The sequence below is a fragment of the Cydia splendana genome, chromosome 1 (genome assembly GCF_910591565.1).
Source record: "Cydia splendana chromosome 1, ilCydSple1.2, whole genome shotgun sequence".
NCBI classification, from domain to species: domain Eukaryota; kingdom Metazoa; phylum Arthropoda; class Insecta; order Lepidoptera; family Tortricidae; genus Cydia; species Cydia splendana.
The window spans coordinates 7854860-7874574 of NC_085960.1; the positions used below are offsets into that span (position 1 = coordinate 7854860).

At 40.9% G+C, this 19715-nt stretch overlaps 1 protein-coding gene across 1 annotated transcript in view; it reads left to right on the forward strand.

Moving 5' to 3' along the window:
• Positions 1–19715, forward strand: part of LOC134795819 (annexin B9-like) — a 122761-nt gene that overhangs the window by 52730 nt on the left and 50316 nt on the right. The window lies entirely within an intron of this gene.

Sequence of the window (19715 nt, forward strand, 5' to 3'; positions counted from 1 at the left end):
CCGGTTCGACCCTTCACTCTCGTGTAGCGGAGATTCGTGCTATGAAGACATACGATTGAATATGTGGGAGGTTAGGAAGATTCAATTACCTACTTTGCAGTTTTACTGGATTGATTGGTAATGTCAATAATAGGTAGGTAAGTACACTTTGTTTCAATAATCACAATATTAAAATTAACAATATGTTAGTAACCGTTGACTTCATTTATAGGTATTTCATTTTCTTAATTGATGTAGTTTTTTGATAATTAAAGTAAACCTAAATGATTATCTAATACAAAAGTACATAGTTATGCTTACTGAAACTATCACGAACGGAATATGCTATATTTTCCTTTAGCAATATCGCATTTTGCTCACTGTTTTTAAGTAGCAAAGTACCCTTGTTCGAGCTGCTGAGGTGAAACAACAATTAAATTGGTACAACACATATCAATCACATTGAACATCCGATAAAATAAAACTGCTAAACAATCGGAGCTCCTGAACCTGAACCTGAACCTTTGTTTTATTAAAAACTTTATACATTACTTCAATCTCCGCTACACGCCAAGGACGGGTTAGGCCCGCGTGTATTTAAGGTCCGTTTCGCCGTGTAAACGGGTACACGGGTACACGGATACACGGATCTTAATTACACGTGTACCCGACTACACGTGTAGAACGGGTCAGAAAACCGTGTACGTGTAGTTCGGAAACGGGTACCGAACACGTGTACACGAAACCCGGACACGACCGCGAGCCCTAGTGTAAAGTTATAGGTACTAAAATTGTTTGCGAAGCCTGCAGGTGTGTTCTTTTTCCCTTTATTTGATTTTTTTACATTATTATGTTATGACTTCACGTCAAAAGTTAATTAACAAAATATAGTTATCACTTTCGTTGTAATATTTAAACGTACCTATTATATATATTTATTTCCTCGCAAATGTGATTAAAAACAATGTGTGTTGTGTAGATAACCCGGGCGGGGAAAGATTATAAAATTTTGAACTGAAGTCATTCATTAATTTTAAGATTAGTTGTACGTTGTACTACTAACACTATATGGATCTCTATGACTCGAATCAAATAAATAATTTAATTGAATAAAAACCGTCTAAAGAAAGAAGAACAAGCAACCTAACTTACAACTAAAAATCGAAGGGAAGCGGTGTCGGGGCTCTGAATCACTCTAGTTGACAAATTTAGCCATATCCCCTTTATTGCAAAATATACTATTATTTATCTACTTAGGTTAGGGTGGTTCAAAAAACATTTTTTTTTATTTTCCTACGGGGCACCCCCTTATTTTGTTACACTTGTTATGCTGATAAAATACACTAAGTTTCGTAATTTTATCTCAACTACAAGGGGGTGCTCAACCACTTTCAAATTTTGTTATGTTGTATGAAACCCAAAAAAAAAAGTATTTATTATTCAGAATTTTATTTAAGTATCTGGTTTCACACTATTTGCACATGTGATTTATAAGTTTTGAAGTAGAAAAACATTTTTATATCTATTTATTATAATTTTTCAATAGTAAGATTTATTGAATATCACCTAAAAAATCATAAAAAATAGAAATAAAAATGTTTTTTTATATAATAACTTTTAAATCACACTTTCAAATAATGAGAAAACTACTACTTACATAAAAATCTAAAAAATAAAAATTTTATACAACTTTGAAAAATTTCAAAGTGTTTGAGCACCCCCTTGTAGTTGAGATAAGATTACAAAATTTGGCGTATTTTGTCAACATAACAAGTGTAACAAAATGAAGGGGTGCCGATTCTTTTAGCTAGAGTTTGGATTTTTCCCATACAAACGTGAACCACCCTAACTTAGGTATTAATTGTGAAATGTACTAAGTATTGCATTCAGGCATCCTGATCCTCTCCTGTGCCCTTTAGGTTCGACCTCAATGTAAATAAATGTAGCTATCAGGGTTTTAATGAGTACCTACGCAAAATAGAAAATTATTCACCACTGACGACATTGGTGGAAACGTACAAAATGTATTCAAATAATAACCGTACGAACTTATTCTAGTCTTCTAACATAATATAGAAAATTGAGTACGTACGTGGCAATAAGGATATAGGTACATAAGTACATATTAGATAATATAATATGAATACACTATCTCTATGTGATCTGGTTGGGAACTATGTTAAAAGCCCCGTAGGATAATTGACCTACACTGTCGTACATTACATATCTACTAACGCAGAGCGGTCCTGCGCATATGCCACGTATTTGTTAGATGTAGTCGCACCTTAGGTTTGAAAAGGTACGAGTAATTCTCATACCACCCATGATGGGCCTTTAGCTTAGCCCCCAACCTCAGGCGGCTTAGCACGGTCGCGTTTTTATCCCTTGTCACCATGCCTGTCATGTTCTAACAAGTATGTAAGTGCGAAAGGGACGCGCATAGTGATAGTCGATAAAAATGGAACCGTGCTGAGCCCGCAGGTGTGTTTTCGCTTCTATTTGCAAACGCTTTATATAAATTGTATATGGGTGCAACTCGACCAAGTCTATTATCTCTACAATGTATTAGAAAATATGTAATAAGTCGATGTAAATAGTAGGAATAATGCACAACACGAAAAGCAAAAACTGCCTTAAATAAGCGTATTCACATCTCACGATATAGCCTTATTTTGTACCTTAGTATTAAATGGAGACTAATATACTGTTAGAATAAAATATCACTTTGAACCGGATTACTTTAACTTATTTAAATTAACTCAATCCTTATCCGTAAATACCTCCTGAATGAATTAGTAATTAATCTTGGTAAGGAAGTCTTCTTCTTCTTCTACCTAGCGTTATCCCGGCCTTTGCCAGAGTCCACTTGCTTTCCTCCACTTTGCGCGATCCTGGGCGTCGTCTCGTGTGAGCTCGTTCACGCTCATATCTGCTTTCACAACATCAAGCCATCGCTTTTTTGGTCTGCCTTGGGGTCGGGGGCCGTCAAGGGCTAGGTTAGGTTGGTAGGGAAGTCTGTTCACACCATGTTCACACATAATTTTGTGATAAATTTTTGGTTATAACTTTAACATTTTCGACACCATGTCAAACACAAAAGCTGTCTCTCGGACGCCACGTCACCGAAGTGTCAAAACTGAAATTGAACTTTATGCATATGCACGTATGCTATGTTGCTCTGTGGTCTGTGACCGATTAATCTGTCTTTGGCGTTGAACCTGCGGTGCGGATATATCGGTCATTGGCGTACAAAAGGTTGACGTCAGGGTTGGTATTTGATCTTTTTTTACTTTTTCCACTTCTCGATATTCCCTTGCGAATTGCGAAAAACAGAAGTAAAACAAACTTAAACATGCCTAAGCTATACCTACAGGTAATGTGTGCTATGTACATAAGTATAATTTCATGACAAAATACAACGATTGATGATTATAAAACGTTTTGCTAAATGTTCTCTCTCTTTGGCAGCATTAGGTACCCAATAACATTCAGCTCGCCCCACTGCATCTCTATAAGTTGATTCGCGTTTTACCATATATAAAAAGCTTGATGATTGATGGCGGGTTACAAAGATGCTAAAGACGAAACATGGCCGCAGTGCTTCTTGGCAGGCAGTTGCGAATTCCACCCAAATCATCAATCATCCAACGCCCGCGTGACAAATTGTGCGTATTTTTGAACGATGTTTTTATATTCATTCTTACAGCCTTGTCCAAAAATGATAAAAGGAAAATTCTAACTCGGGGCTATAAGAAATCTCTTTGTGTTACGCTTTGAATCAATGTTGAATACAAATCATATAAACACGGCATTAATATTTATGTCATACCTACCTACCTACCTATTGGTATCATCTCGGGGGCTAGGCAAGATGACAATCGTTTGCGCCTCGACAATGAAACGCCCTCTGTGTCTCCATCGCACTAATATGGAAGAGAGATAGAGAGAGAGAGCCAGCGTTATGTTGTCATAGCGCAAACTATTGTCGTTTTTGCTAGACCTCCTGTTCAGTTTGTTCAAAGTACTTTCTTACTTACGTACCTATGCCAATTACTCAGTGATTGATTTTATTATTTTGTTAAACAAACGTAATCTGTTCCTGAGCCAGACAATGAATTATACTTTGTTTTAGGATTGGTTACTTACTTAAGTTTTGAATCAGGTTTTGGAGCCCGTGTAATTGATTTAAATATTTAGATCAGTTTCTAATAATAATAGTTGTGTTAATTGGGCACTCCCATTTACCTTTATTTAACCCATTCCTTATCAGATACTTTGTCTATTCTAAAAACTTTCAGTGTGCCCCTCGTATAACTGAACCTTTTCGGCTACGTATTTAGCATTAACATATTTAACAATCTATTCGTTACATCGTATAAAACAAATGCCCCACTGAACTCGGTCTTTGCTAAGCCGTACTGCGTATAAGAAGAAAAACCAAACACGGTACGAATCGTCCAAATGATGAAAATATATGTATAAGACATATAGTAATCTACCTTATTACACGGCTAATACCTACTATTCCCATAGCTTACTAGACTAGCACATTGCTTTAGGCCAGCGGTCGGCAACAGGCGGCCCTCTCACTTGCGGCCCGCGAGCCTCCCTGGCTATTTTGTATGTAATATTGACAAACGACAATGTCTTATACCTAAAGTGATAAATATTAACGAAGTGCGGCCCGCGTCACTTTTATTAGCTACTATGTGGCCCTTGGCTGCTAAAAGGATTGGCTTTAGCGTTTAACGTTTACGATAGCCCGTTACCGTCCACGATACATGAAAAGCGACTGCATACAATCACATTATATTTATCGTGACGGTAAAATATGCCGTTGACATGGACTTCTATGGTACAATACAAAAATGCGCAAAGAAAAGCACATGCACTACTAGCAGGTACCCGATTGAAATATCAAGCCAGGGCCGCATTCAATTGTTCCGCTGGTGTCCTGATATTGTTTCCCGTGCCCGCAGTAATAGGATCATTAAACGAGAGCGGGCCGACATTTTTGTGCGGGAATATGGCGCCATGATTAATGGGCCACAATATCTACCAATGTTTTCAGGAAGCACTGTCGCTTCGAGTCGACCTTTTTCTCCATTACGGTTGGGATATATCTATAGGGGGCAGAACGATTTCTGTTGGAATCACAGATCACGGACCTACTAGATCATAAATGGTAGCATCCTATAGATGATAGATGTGCTATACGCGTGCGTCCGTGAGGGACAAAACATACGCAATGCGACACTATGATTGGTCGAATTTATTTGTTTTTCACCATAATCCATATTTAAATTTACAGTGGGAAATAAAAAAACGTGAGACTGTGACAAGGACAAACAATAATAGCGCTTTCCTGCTACTCCTACTGAAAGATACATAAGACTATCCCGTTCGGTCATTTCCCCCCACCCCTCATGCCTGATCCAGTTATACTAGATTCATGTACTAGATGCATTGGTACTCCCGTAGTACAGCTACTAACGACGGGTATAAGGGTCGGTTGCACCAAACTGTTCGTATCGTTAAAGAGTTCGCAAAATTTTTATATATGGAAAGTTTCATAGGACGGCCCCGGGCGCGCCGGCTGACGTTGATCAGTCTGTCAAATGTGGTTGGTGCAACTGGCCCTAAATCTGGCAAACGAATAATTTTTTTTTTAGTTTTAACGTAAGGCCCAATGTACATTACAATGTACGCTGTTTCAATCTAATTCGAACCTTTCGAAAACTACATAAGGTAGCATTTCTTTTGTTTCATTGTTTTCTAAAACAAACGAAATGCTACCTTATGTAGTTTTCGAAAGGTTCGAATTAGATTGAAACAGAGCAGAGAAAACTACATAAGGTAGCATTTCTTTTGTTTCATTGTTTTCTAAAACAAACGAAAGGCACTCTAATCTACTGTACAACAAGGTTCAAATTAAAAATAGGGAAACCTAGTATGTTGGGCCTTAAGAGGCAAGGTGCATTCAAGGCGACTTCAAAAGTGAAGTAATTAAAAACGCGCATGTAACTCCTCTAGAGTAGCAGGAATCCATTAGGCTATGGTGACTGCTTGCCATCAGGCGGGCCGTATGCTTGTTTACCACCGACGTGATAGATATACAGCGTGGAACTTGACGACGGACCTTTCCGGAAATGGGAGATAGTTTAGCCTTAGCTCTATATTTTCTCCATAGAAACTATGTTAATATGGGCAACCGTTTCTAAATTATGGCCTTTTAAACATCCATGCAAAAAACTACTTTGTTCTAACTAGGGCTTGCAATTCGATTATTCGAATATGTCGAATATTCGACCTGTTTTGATATTCGAATATTCGGCTGTTCAGGTTACGAATATTCGAATATTTTTTATTACTAGTAAAAACCTGTTTTCATCCGCTACCCAAATGCGAAGGAAATAATGTTTTACCTGTATTTCAAAGAAAACTAAATCAAAAAGTATGTTTTATTACGTTGCGGCTAATGCTTTTTCTAGGTACAATCAACGTTACGTAAGTTTTAAGTTAAAGGGTCATTCTGTTTATTGAGTACAAGCGTACCTTAAGCGAATATTCGAAGTCTAAACCTTGCCCTTTATCGCAATTCGCAAATTTGATCATACCAAACCTGCTCAACTAGGTAATCTAACCATGCACCTTTAGCTAACGAATAATCTACCCAGTGGTCAGTCAACTTTTTCCCTTAAATATTCCAATACCTATTATATAATTTATATAACAAATAAAGTTGCTAAAGATTCAAAATACAATGGAATTAAAAGCCATTTTACAGGCCTCTGAGCGACTAGAAGTTAATTTAAATCAGAAAATGTCCTCCAAACTATGAGATTACTGGCTTAACGGAGTCTAAAAACGCCTGGTCCATCGCCTGCCCGGGGAAGGATTTTCCCGAAAATCTAAATTCGCAAAGGGCTTGAGACGACATACAATGCAAAATTACTTATGACTGTCTTTTAAGCCGCAGTACAGGTTCTGCACGCGCCAGACTGCTAGCAGCCGGTTCCAAGGAGTCCGGCGCCTGGCTGCACGCCTTCCCGTCCCTTCCCGCACACCGGCACTTTCCTGGAGCCGCACACTCTGCGCGTTGCGGCCTACCTGCGACTTGGCGTCCGGGTCTGTGCTCCACATAGGTGCCCCTGCGGCACTGACGTCGACGCCTTCGGACACCACGGGCTTTCCTGCCAAAGGAGCGCCGGCCGCTTCTCTAGACACGCCGCGTTAACGTACCGGCTCTTCTCGAGCCTCCTGGTATTGTAAGAGACGATGGTAAGACCCCAGACGGAATGTCAGTAATTCCGTGGAAGATGGGACGGGTGCTGGTGTGGGACGCCACCTGTGTGGACACCCTAGCCCCGTCTCATCTCCACGGCACTACTACAAAACGTCGGTGCGAATAAAAAAATCGCCATGTATTTTTAAGCTACTTTCCAGGAGACAAAAATAACTGTTTATTTTCCTGTTTGTAATATATTTGTTGCACGTGTATTTTTTTTCTAATAGATCAATGATTTTTACATGATACCACTGACTTAATATTAGAAATAGACACACAGAGCGGAACAAAAACGTCAACAAAATGTGGGTCAGAATGACATTAGCGGAAAATTTGCATTGATGATAAAAACGCTTACGTAAATTTTGAGTCAAGATAAATATTTTGTACGGAAAAGAACTTACTGTCGTAAGCATTAAGTGTCAAATTTGTAAACATTAGTACCAACACTGTTAAAACTTTTAAGTCCGATGGCACTAAACGTAACGTCACCATTGTATTTACGTCAAACAACGTCAAACGAGAATAATGAACGAATAGAGTCCCTTTGGTACATTTTAATAGGTATTACTGTACAGAAAAATCAAAGTAATAAATGAAACAAATTTAATTTGATCGGGAGTTCAAATAAAATTAATTCATGGTAACAACCCTTTCAAGTTATCATAAAACAAATTTATTTTTAATAAGTAAGCATTCGTCTTTAAATACTATTTTCCTTGAAATAAATTCAACTTATTAAATAACTGTGTATTTTAGATCTACATAATACTCTTCGCGCTTTAGTTCTTTGCAATATAGTGCACGGGGACATTTAGGTCGCTACTGGTACTGATTGGTTATGGTCTTTATCAAAAAATCCTGTGGTTGTCACTGTGTTCAGACAGGTTTAGCATTTACAGTTAGTCGATGACCTTATTGGTCGTGTATATGTCGGAAACAAGGAAATGGGCTGAACACACAAGTGCCGTTTTGCCTTTGTTTAAAACTGCATCACCCCTATCTCTTGCTATAATAGCAGTCCACTCTGCACGTCGCATAGGTTTTCTTGGAAATCTTGAATTTAAACATAATATTATATGTTACGAATTCCATATAAAAATAAAAAAGTATTAACCTCACATCGACTCATTAGATTTTTGTTCCTTCACATCCCTTCTTTGGTACTAACAAAATAATTTATTCAAAACCATGAAATTACCACCAGATTACATAAATTATGTAATGCTATCCAAAGCACTAACCGAAAGAAATACATTCCATGCTTTTGCCTTGTTTTATCATTGTTATTTTTGCATATTTTAACGACATTGTTGACAACTTCACATTTGAGCGGTCCATACAAGACTAAACGAAAAAGTAACGCGTGATCTGTTTTAACGTTACTTTTGCGGGGCCATTTTTTGCGGCTGATTGGGTATCCAGTTCTTATTCTATATCAATGCATGATACTCATGAAGAAAATAAACAGTTTCAGTTAACAGCTGCTAACATTATAAGTAACTAAGAAACTTTTCGTTTTTATTATTATTCTTTTCTTTTTCTTTTATTTACGCTGTTGGTACAGTACGGATGTCTACCGTCTCCAATTCTCCCTCAATTGCTCAAAGGTTAACTGGAAGAGATCCCTTGAAGGGATAAGTTCGCCTTTGTACTAATGATGAATGTTATTTTTCCTGTTTTGTTTTGATTTTTGTACAATAAAGTGTTTTACTACTACTACTACTACAGTTTTTTTCGTAATTTTCTACAATAATTTATTTTAACCAAAATTTTGCTACATAGCGACTTAAATTTGGTTTACTTAAAACCGTCATGTGTTAAGTTTGTACACATAGCGATTTGTTGCCAAAGTAACATAGTACGAGAGATGATACATAGCGATTTTAGGGTCTATGTCGGGTAATCCATTCTATAATAAATCGCCATGTGCAACATTATCGCCATCACCCTCGACGGAAAACAAGGCATTTAATTTCGTTATGTCCTAAAAAATCACATAGCTATTTTTTTTTCTGTTCTATTTTTTTTTTGTACAAATGTTGTTCTGTGTTCACATAGCGGAATTGTTATTTTCAAAACTAATAAAGATATAACAAAAATATTTATGTGGGTCGACGGGAAATTGAAAAAGGAATTCAAATATGCCAAAATCAAAAAATTATAAAAAAACACATAGCGCATTTTTTATTCGCACCGACGAAAAGCCGGCGCGGCAGCAGAGGCGGCCGAAAATTTAAAAAGACCAAATATAGGGGTCTTGGCCCCGAATACGATTTCGTACCTTCTGGTGTCGAGACCCTTGGCCCGTGGGGTCCGAACGCGTCTACGCTTTTTAAGGATCTATCCAAAAGGATAGCTGACGCCACTGGTGACCGTAGATCTGGCAGCTTCCTCGCACAAAGAATAAGTATTGCGATACAGCGAGGAAATGCTGCCAGCATCTACGGCACCATTCCGCAGGAGGATAGTTATTAATTATAAATTTTAAGATTAGTTTTATTTATTTTAGATTTAGTTTTTAAGTTTTGTAGGTTAGTTATTTAAGTTTTTTTTTTCTAGATATGTATATCAAGTTTGTATGCACTAATAAATGTAACTAAATAGTAAAAATCTGAAAATAATTACCTACTAAAATGTTTTTTCTCTTACATACGTGTTTGGACGATTAAAGTTATATTAATTCACACAAGGACGCATTTATAATAAAAGTTCTGTCTAGAAATATTGAAAATGTCTAATTTTTGCGTTGTAAGTACTTGTTTTTATAACGTGTGCATCTCAGAGTAGGACGATAAAATTAAGTCAATTAAGTGGATTTCTGCAAAATATCATTAGTTTTAGCAATATGTGAAAAAAACTTTTGAATAAAATGATTTTTCGATCCTGTTCTTATTTTTTTAAATATTCGAATAATTATTCGAATATCTCGTTAGAAAAGGTCGAATATTCGAATATCTGAAAGTTTCGAATATTTGCAATCCCTAGTTCTAACCCTAACAGGTGACAGGGTCAATGAACTTACTTGTAAACAATCGTTAGACGACAGGTATGTTAAGTTTTGCCCCTTAGGTAGGTTTTCATAGGTCTTCTGGATACTCGGTAAGAATCGTCGCAGGATTTATGTAAGCGATTCTAAGCGTGTGGCTCCCTTGTTTAGTTTTTGGGTGTAGTATGTAAGTATGTAATTTCTCAATATTAAATAGTACTAACGACAATAAACAGTGCAAATGGTGACATTGACAATCACTCAAAAGTACTTGTGGGAACACTCGATTGACATCATGTGTTTTAACAGAAACACAGAATTGTTCTGATAAGAACAGTTGCTATCGACTGACACTCTGCGATTAAACAGAGAAACAGGACGTGCCCTGACAAGGGCAGTTTTATGTTGCTCTGAGAAGAACATTTTACGTCGCCCTGATAAGGGCAGTTTGCGTGCTCTGAGAAGAGCAGTTTTATATTGTCCTGAGAACCGGCGGTCAACTTAGTTTTATTCCAGCGCGGCACGCGCCGCGCCTGCGCAGTGGCACGCGCGCGCTCTCGCTCTGGCACGCGCCCGCGCACCGTATATCTCCATCTCACTCTATTGTAAATACGTCTCTTTCTTGCTTTTCTCAAATTGTGTATAAATACCGTGAGTTTTGTAAATAAATTATCATTCTTGTACATACTACAAAGCGTTTCACTTCTACTACAAACCTTCTGATACACCAGTAGCCATTGATATAGAATAAGAACTGGATACCCAATCAGCCGCAAAAAATGGCCCCGCAAAAGTAACGTTAAAACAGATCACGCGTTACTTTTTCGTTTAGTCTTGTATGGACCGCTCAAATGTGAAGTTGTCAACAATGTCGTTAAAATATGCAAAAATAACAATGATAAAACAAGGCAAAAGCATGGAATGTATTTCTTTCGGTTAGTGCTTTGGATAGCATTACATAATTTATGTAATCTGGTGGTAATTTCATGGTTTTGAATAAATTATTTTGTTAGTACCAAAGAAGGGATGTGAAGGAACAAAAATCTAATGAGTCGATGTGAGGTTAATACTTTTTTATTTTTATATGGAATTCGTAACATATAATATTATGTTTAAATTCAAGATTTCCAAGAAAACCTATGCGACGTGCAGAGTGGACTGCTATTATAGCAAGAGATAGGGGTGATGCAGTTTTAAACAAAGGCAAAACGGCACTTGTGTGTTCAGCCCATTTCCTTGTTTCCGACATATACACGACCAATAAGGTCATCGACTAACTGTAAATGCTAAACCTGTCTGAACACAGTGACAACCACAGGATTTTTTGATAAAGACCATAACCAATCAGTACCAGTAGCGACCTAAATGTCCCCGTGCACTATATTGCAAAGAACTAAAGCGCGAAGAGTATTATGTAGATCTAAAATACACAGTTATTTAATAAGTTGAATTTATTTCAAGGAAAATAGTATTTAAAGACGAATGCTTACTTATTAAAAATAAATTTGTTTTATGATAACTTGAAAGGGTTGTTACCATGAATTAATTTTATTTGAACTCCCGATCAAATTAAATTTGTTTCATTTATTACTTTGATTTTTCTGTACAGTAATACCTATTAAAATGTACCAAAGGGACTCTATTCGTTCATTATTCTCGTTTGACGTTGTTTGACGTAAATACAATGGTGACGTTACGTTTAGTGCCATCGGACTTAAAAGTTTTAACAGTGTTGGTACTAATGTTTACAAATTTGACACTTAATGCTTACGACAGTAAGTTCTTTTCCGTACAAAATATTTATCTTGACTCAAAATTTACGTAAGCGTTTTTATCATCAATGCAAATTTTCCGCTAATGTCATTCTGACCCACATTTTGTTGACGTTTTTGTTCCGCTCTGTGTGTCTATTTCTAATATTAAGTCAGTGCCAGTAGCCATAGCATGCTATAGTGGTGACCACCGACTCTGGACAAGAAGAATCACAATCAAGAAGATGCCTCCCAACGATGAAAAAAAAAGCGATGCCCCGGAAGAAGCCAGCAGCCTCACCAGCCCATCTCCGGCAGCAGCACTCCTATCTCACGATGTGGCGGCGATATCACTCTCCCTGCGCGTCCCACCGTTCTGGCGAGACCAGCCAATACTCTGGTTCTGCAGTTTCGAGGCGGCAACGGCAGAGCTGAAGAGAAGCCAGGCGCAGCTCGCTCAGATGGTTATCGCGCAGCTAGAAAAACAAGATATTCAAAATATCAGCGACCTCATCTACTCCCCGCCCGAAGAGAATTACTACACCGCCATCAAAAACAGACTCATATCGGTGTACGAGGAGAGCAACAGCGCGCAGACCAAGAAGCTGTTATCCCAAGTCGAGCTCGGGGAGCAGAAACCCAGTCAGCTGTTACGACGGATGAAGACGCTGAACAAGGAGAAGTTTCCTGAGACAACGATACAGATGATGTGGCTTGATCATCTCCCGCCACACGTACGCTCCGTGCTCACCGTCAGCGAAGCGTTCAAAATTAAAACGACGTTAGAGGACCTCGCGCTGCTCGCCGACAAAATGTTGGAGCACACGCCAACATCAGCGTCGCACCAAATCGCCGCAGTTTCTACTCCCGCAGTCTTACCACCTTCGCTACCAACACCTCCACCGTCTACGTCAGCTCTCGACGCACAGTACCTCATCGGCGAGATTAGACGGCTATCGCTCGAAGTCGCCGAGCTCCGTTCGAGACCGCGCGAAAACTATAATCAACGCTACAGCCGCTCGCACCGCCGTTTCCCATCGCGCCCACGAAACCAATCGCAAGACCGAAGCCCACGCAGCCGCAGAAGCTCGCCGATGCCGTATTGCCATTACCACCGCCGTTTCGGGATGGACGCTCAGAAATGCGCACAGCCGTGCAGCTTCAAACCGATACCAGCAACACCATCAACAGCGGAAAACTAGACGTAACGCTGGATGCGGCGGAAACCAGCGTTACAACAAGATCTCACCGCCTCTTCGTACGTGACCGAACCAGCAAGCTCGTTTTCTTGGTTGACACGGGAGCCAACATCTCCGTCCTGCCAAGAACACCCGGCACGAAGGCGCAACCCCTACCCTTTCAACTGTACGCCGCCAATAATACAGTTATTCCCACCTACGGCGAGAAGACGCTGGAGCTCGATCTCAACCTACGCAGACCATTCCGGTGGAAGTTCATCATCGCTGCAGTATCGAAGCCAATCATCGGTGCAGATTTCCTGGACTACCACCACATCATAGTCGACATCACCAGGAGACGACTGATCGACGGCAAGACCCTACTATATACGAACGCACAACTCTGTACCGCAAACATACCTACCGTGCGCAGTATAGACGTGCAACAGTCGTACCACAACATACTTGCCGACTACCCTGGTACAACTCGTCTCACCTCTATGAAGCTCAGCCCGAAACACAACGTCGAGCATTTCATCGAAACAACCGGACCACCACTTCACTGCAGACCACGTCCGATTGCACCGCACCGCTACGAACTCGTGAAGAAAGAATTTGCCAACATGATGGAACAGGGCCTATGCAGACCAAGCAAAAGCCCTTGGGCATCACCTCTTCACGTCGTACCGAAGAAGAATGGCGAATTACGTGTGTGTGGCGATTACCGACGGCTTAACGCAATCACTAAGCCCGACCGCTACCCAATCCCACGCATACGTGATTTTACCTACCAACTCGCCGGCAAACAAACATTCTCCACCTTGGACCTCAACCGCGCCTACCAACAACTACCAATAGCAGAGCAAGACGTCGAGAAGAGCGCCATCATAACTCCATTCGGCTTATTCGACTTTCCAAGAATGTGCCCCGGCCTAAAAAACTGCGGACAGACATTCCAACGCTTCATACATGAAGTACTGCGCGACCTCGACTTCGTGTTCCCGTTCGTTGACGACCTACTTATCGCGTCAGCCGACAAAGCTACGCACGAGAAGCACCTACGCGCCGTACTAAGCAGACTCGAAGACTACGGTATAACTATCAACCCGTCGAAATGCGTATTCGGACAGCCATCGGTCAAGTTCCTGGGCTACGAAGTCAGCAAAGACGGCATACGACCACCTACCGAGAAAGTGCAAGCAATCATCGACTACCCTAAGCCGAAAAACATCGATGAGCTGCGAAGATTCCTCGGCATGCTGAATTTTTACCGCGAAAACATTAAAAACGCCGCGCAAATTCAAGCACCACTCTGCAAATACCTACACAATGCGAAGAAGCGCGACAAGACCGAAATCAGCTGGGACGGCGAAGCTGACGAAGCTTTCGACGCGTGCAAAGCGAGCATCCAAAACGCCGCTTTGCTCGCGCACCCCTCCCACCACGCCCCGCTAGCAATATTTAGCGATGCGAGCGACAGAGCCGCGGGAGCATCGCTAAACCAATTCGTGAACGAAGCTTGGCAACCACTTGGCTACTTTTCTAAAAAGTTCTCCGATGCCCAGACCCGCTACAGCACATTCGACCGTGAACTACTAGCAATATACCTCAGTACGAAGCACTTCCGGAAGATGTTCGAAGGACGTGAACTTATAATTTTCACCGACCACAAGCCGCTCACCTACGCATTCACCAAAACAAGCAATAACAACGAATCACCGCGCCGCACCCGTCAGCTGTTGTATATCAGTGAATTCACTACTGATATACGACACATACCCGGAACGCAAAACGCCGCTGCAGACGCCCTATCTCGCATCGAAGCCATCGCATGTCCATCTCCTATCGACTACGAACAACTAGCAAGAGCGCAAGAGCGAGATAGCGACACCATCCGATCACTCGCACAGCAAGACAACCTATCGATGAAACAAGTCACAATTCCCGGAACTACAGTCAAACTCTACTGCGAAACATCGACGCCGCACTTACGACCTTACGTACCCGAAGAGCATCGCCGTGCCGCTTTCAACGCAGTACACAACATAAGTCATCCTGGAATTAGAACGTCACGCAAACTCGTCGCTCAACGCTACTTTTGGCCCGGACTAAATGCCGATGTAGGCAAATGGGCAAAAGTCTGCGTTCACTGCCAACGTGCGAAAATCCAGCGACACACTGCAAGCCCTATTTCAAGTTTCCCGCCAACTACAAGGTTCGAGCATATACACGTCGACCTTGTAGGACCGCTACCTACTGCCGCCAGCGGACACAGATACCTACTCACTATGATTGACCGCGCAACCAGATGGCCCGAAGTGACACCATTATGCGAGATCACCGCCGAAGACGTCGCTAAAGCTCTATACGAAGGCTGGATCTCCCGCTTCGGCTGCCCCGCTACCATCACGACCGACCAAGGACGGCAATTCGAGAGTCGAGTATTTGCGTCACTCACCCGCTTACTCGGCATCGAAAGAACCCGAACTACGCCGTACCATGCCCAAGCGAACGGTATGATTGAAAGGTTCCACAGAAGTCTCAAGGCCGCACTCAAGACCAGGCTACAGAACGACAAGTCATGGATCGACACAATACCTAGCGTTCTACTTGGACTACGAGCCGCACTACGCACAGACACCGGTGTAAGCCCAGCCCTACTCACTTACGGCTGCAGTGTACGACTACCCGGCGAACTGTTACTACCTACGCGCGATGACGTCACCATGGACTCCGACTTCGTGGAAAAACTACGAGCGACCATACACAGCCTAACACCGACAGCAATGATCCCGCATGGCAACAAGAAACCTATCTTCGTGCATCGTGACCTTCAAACCTGCGAACAAGTATTCGTACGAGTTGACGCCGTAAAGAAGCCGCTACAAGCACCTTACGACGGACCCTACCGAGTACTAAAACGCAACGACAAAATATTCACTCTGCAGCTACCTAATCGCCAGATGAATATTTCGATCGACCGCTTAAAACCCGCATTCATCTTCGCAGACACCGAGCAAGAAACACCTACGAGTACAACGGACATACCTACAACCTTAACGACCGCAACAAATATACCTACAGCTACGAGTTCAACGAAAACGCCTAACATACCTACAACGACGAGTACAACGATCGCAACGAAAATGCCTACAGCTACAACATCGAACAAAAGTTCGCAACCGACTGTACCACCGAGTTTACCGACATCACAACAGAACAACAACAACCAACAACAGAAAAAAGGCATCCTGAAACGAAGAGATGAACCAGACACAACCACGACCACGCAAGTACCTACAAGCACGAGCACAACACGCCGAGGCCGCACTATTCGCCTGCCGGTACGCTTCGCTTGAGGGGGAACCCTGTGGGAACACTCGATTGACATCATGTGTTTTAACAGAAACACAGAATTGTTCTGATAAGAACAGTTGCTATCGACTGACACTCTGCGATTAAACAGAGAAACAGGACGTGCCCTGACAAGGGCAGTTTTATGTTGCTCTGAGAAGAACATTTTACGTCGCCCTGATAAGGGCAGTTTGCGTGCTCTGAGAAGAGCAGTTTTATATTGTCCTGAGAAGGACAGTTTAATATCCGGAGCCTGCAGCATCCTCGTCGATCTCGTCGTGTCTTCCAATCAGCGAGCGCGTAGCAGCGAAGCGAGGCACGGCGATCCGACGACGCGATGTTTACTCCACGGCAGCCGACGAGCGAAAGGACTGTCGCCGGCGGTCAACTTAGTTTTATTCCAGCGCGGCACGCGCCGCGCCTGCGCAGTGGCACGCGCGCGCTCTCGCTCTGGCACGCGCCCGCGCACCGTATATCTCCATCTCACTCTATTGTAAATACGTCTCTTTCTTGCTTTTCTCAAATTGTGTATAAATACCGTGAGTTTTGTAAATAAATTATCATTCTTGTACATACTACAAAGCGTTTCACTTCTACTACAAACCTTCTGATACACCAGTAGCCATACCATGCTATATACTCAATCGTCATAAACAATAAAAAATTATATCGTAACCTCTTTTACCATGAACCCCTATGTTTACCTGGAGTAATAAAAAGGTTTGACATGTTTCATAAAATTGTTTTCGAATAAATTGAACCCGTGCCCAGGTTGAACAGGATTTTTTTCATGTAATAATTGTGTTTGATTATTATTTTGGTGTAAAATGGGCATGAGAAATATTAAATACTTAATTCATCGCATTTCCTATAATTAACGAACCTCTTTGCGTGGTTGAAAATCAACACTATGGTTAGAATGTAATTGTCATGTCATTAACCTTACCTAATGTCATATTCGATAAAAATGCCTTTGTTGATTGTTTAAATTTGCTTTTATCATATGTGACATGCAACTATAATGCGGCTGATTCTTATACATAGAGAAACATATCTTGGCGTAGGACGCACCAGACTGGGCGTAGGACGATTTTACGTGCTTTTGGTCGACATTTCGATTGCTGACAATCAGCCCATTGTAGCACGAACCAGCTCGGAATGACCAACAAACGTGGATGATGTGTTGATCAACTGGCGGCTAGACTAGAAGAACGAATGCGGTACCTATTTTGAACGGAATCCAAAGGTAATGCATACACTATCTCATACTCGGCCACGGGCTGCATCATGCATTGTAAGAGGTGGAGGAACATGGGTTATTCCCACTAGTTACCACCAAGTTCTTACCAGTGGTAACTACCGGGATTTTTTTTCCCACCTTTTACCACTGGTAACTACTGGGAATAAAAATTTCCAGTAGTTACCACCAAGCCGAGTTGGTGGTAACTAGTGGGAATTTTTATTCCCAGTGGTTACCACTGGTAAAAGGTGGGATTTTTTTTCCCCAGTAGTTACCACCAAAATATTGTTAGAATTCAATACTAATAAAAACAGTATAAATAGTATAGTATAAATGTAGCGTGCTGTAATAAATAATTATGTGTCAGTTAGTGATTCAGTAAACTGCTTTAAAAGTGATCAAAAAATTAAAACAGTTTTACCGGTATAAGTGTAAAAACTAAAATAGAAGAGTCTCATTCTAGTTAAATAGAAATTAACTTATTATCCGGATTAAATTTATCTTATTAACTGTAAATTGAATTACATATTTATACAAACGAACAAAATCAGTCAAAAACCGACAGAACTGATTTCGTTTTATTAAGAAACATATTTTAAATACAATAGCAATAGACGATTGAAATATAAAAGTTAAATACAAAAAAAAAACTTAATACGAAATGTACGAATAGTACCTGATGCCCCTCTGGTAGTGTTATTACCATCCCGCTAGCGTGGGTGTTTAAGCAATCGAGCCGAGCGTAATTGGAATGCGAGCCTATGCTGGTTAGTCCGAGCAGTCAGCCCATCCGAAGCGCGCCCTAAGCGGTTTTAATAACAACCATGCCCTGTACTTATTTAGCTTGACTACAAATTATGAATACCTACATATTCCAGCTCTGCGTCGTGGTATAATAGAACGAAATGAAGTAGCTGTAGCTGGGATTTTTTATTCCCAGTAGTTACCACCAAGCCGAGTTGATGGTAACTAGTGAGATTTTTTTTTCCCAGTAGTTACCAGTGGTAAAAGGTGGGAAAAAAATTCCCAGTAGTTACCACTGGTAAGAACTTGGTGGTAACTAGTGGGTATAACCCGAGGAACATTTGAACGCCGTAGGTATGTGAATGTGAACATACTGTTAGATATGGTTAAAACGAATAAAGATCTTAATTGATATTAATTATTTCGCACTTATTTCATGAATTTGACATATTTATGCGTCATTCATGCATTAGTGTGATTAGTGTGATTACGTCAACGCTCGGAAATAAACGTTGATAATCGCCGAGTTTTCCCGACAGCGATTTCTTTAATCATGCTTTAATCTAACCACACTATTATGGTATAGGGTTATCACCACAGTTAAAAAGTAGTGAATTTGTTATTTTTAATTTTTATTTAATTCATGATTCTGGCCCTTACTAATCTATTCTATATCACTTAAACGACGCTATATTTCCGGGAAGGTCTTTCGTGACGTTCCACCCTGCATACAAGGTGCTCACGAGGAATGCGAAAGATTTTAACTAGTGATGTACCGACTATTGATTTGGCCGACTAGCCGACTAATCGGCGCTCGAATGGCCGATTAGTCGGCCGACTAGTCGGCTAGTCGGCCAGATCATTAGTTTCGTACCTATAAGTTCAGGTGAAAAACAATAGTTTTGCTCCTTTGGTTGCGCTATTCATCATATTAGCTTGGCTAAAAGGTGTTCTCTACAGGTTCAAAGACCTATCACAAGAATCCTCGTTCAATTTCTGTCTTTAGTTATTTTATTTTGCGATCTTGTGCAGACCGTCAGTACAGCTTGTAGGAGGTATTTCCAAGGCTCTATTTCCCGTACGTAGTCGCCAGTTAAGAACCTATCCCCCGTGGTCAGCGTCTTTACGAACAACGTGCTCTGTCTAAGTCTCTAAATTTTGCAATAACATTAAAAGTTCCTCATGGCTCCAC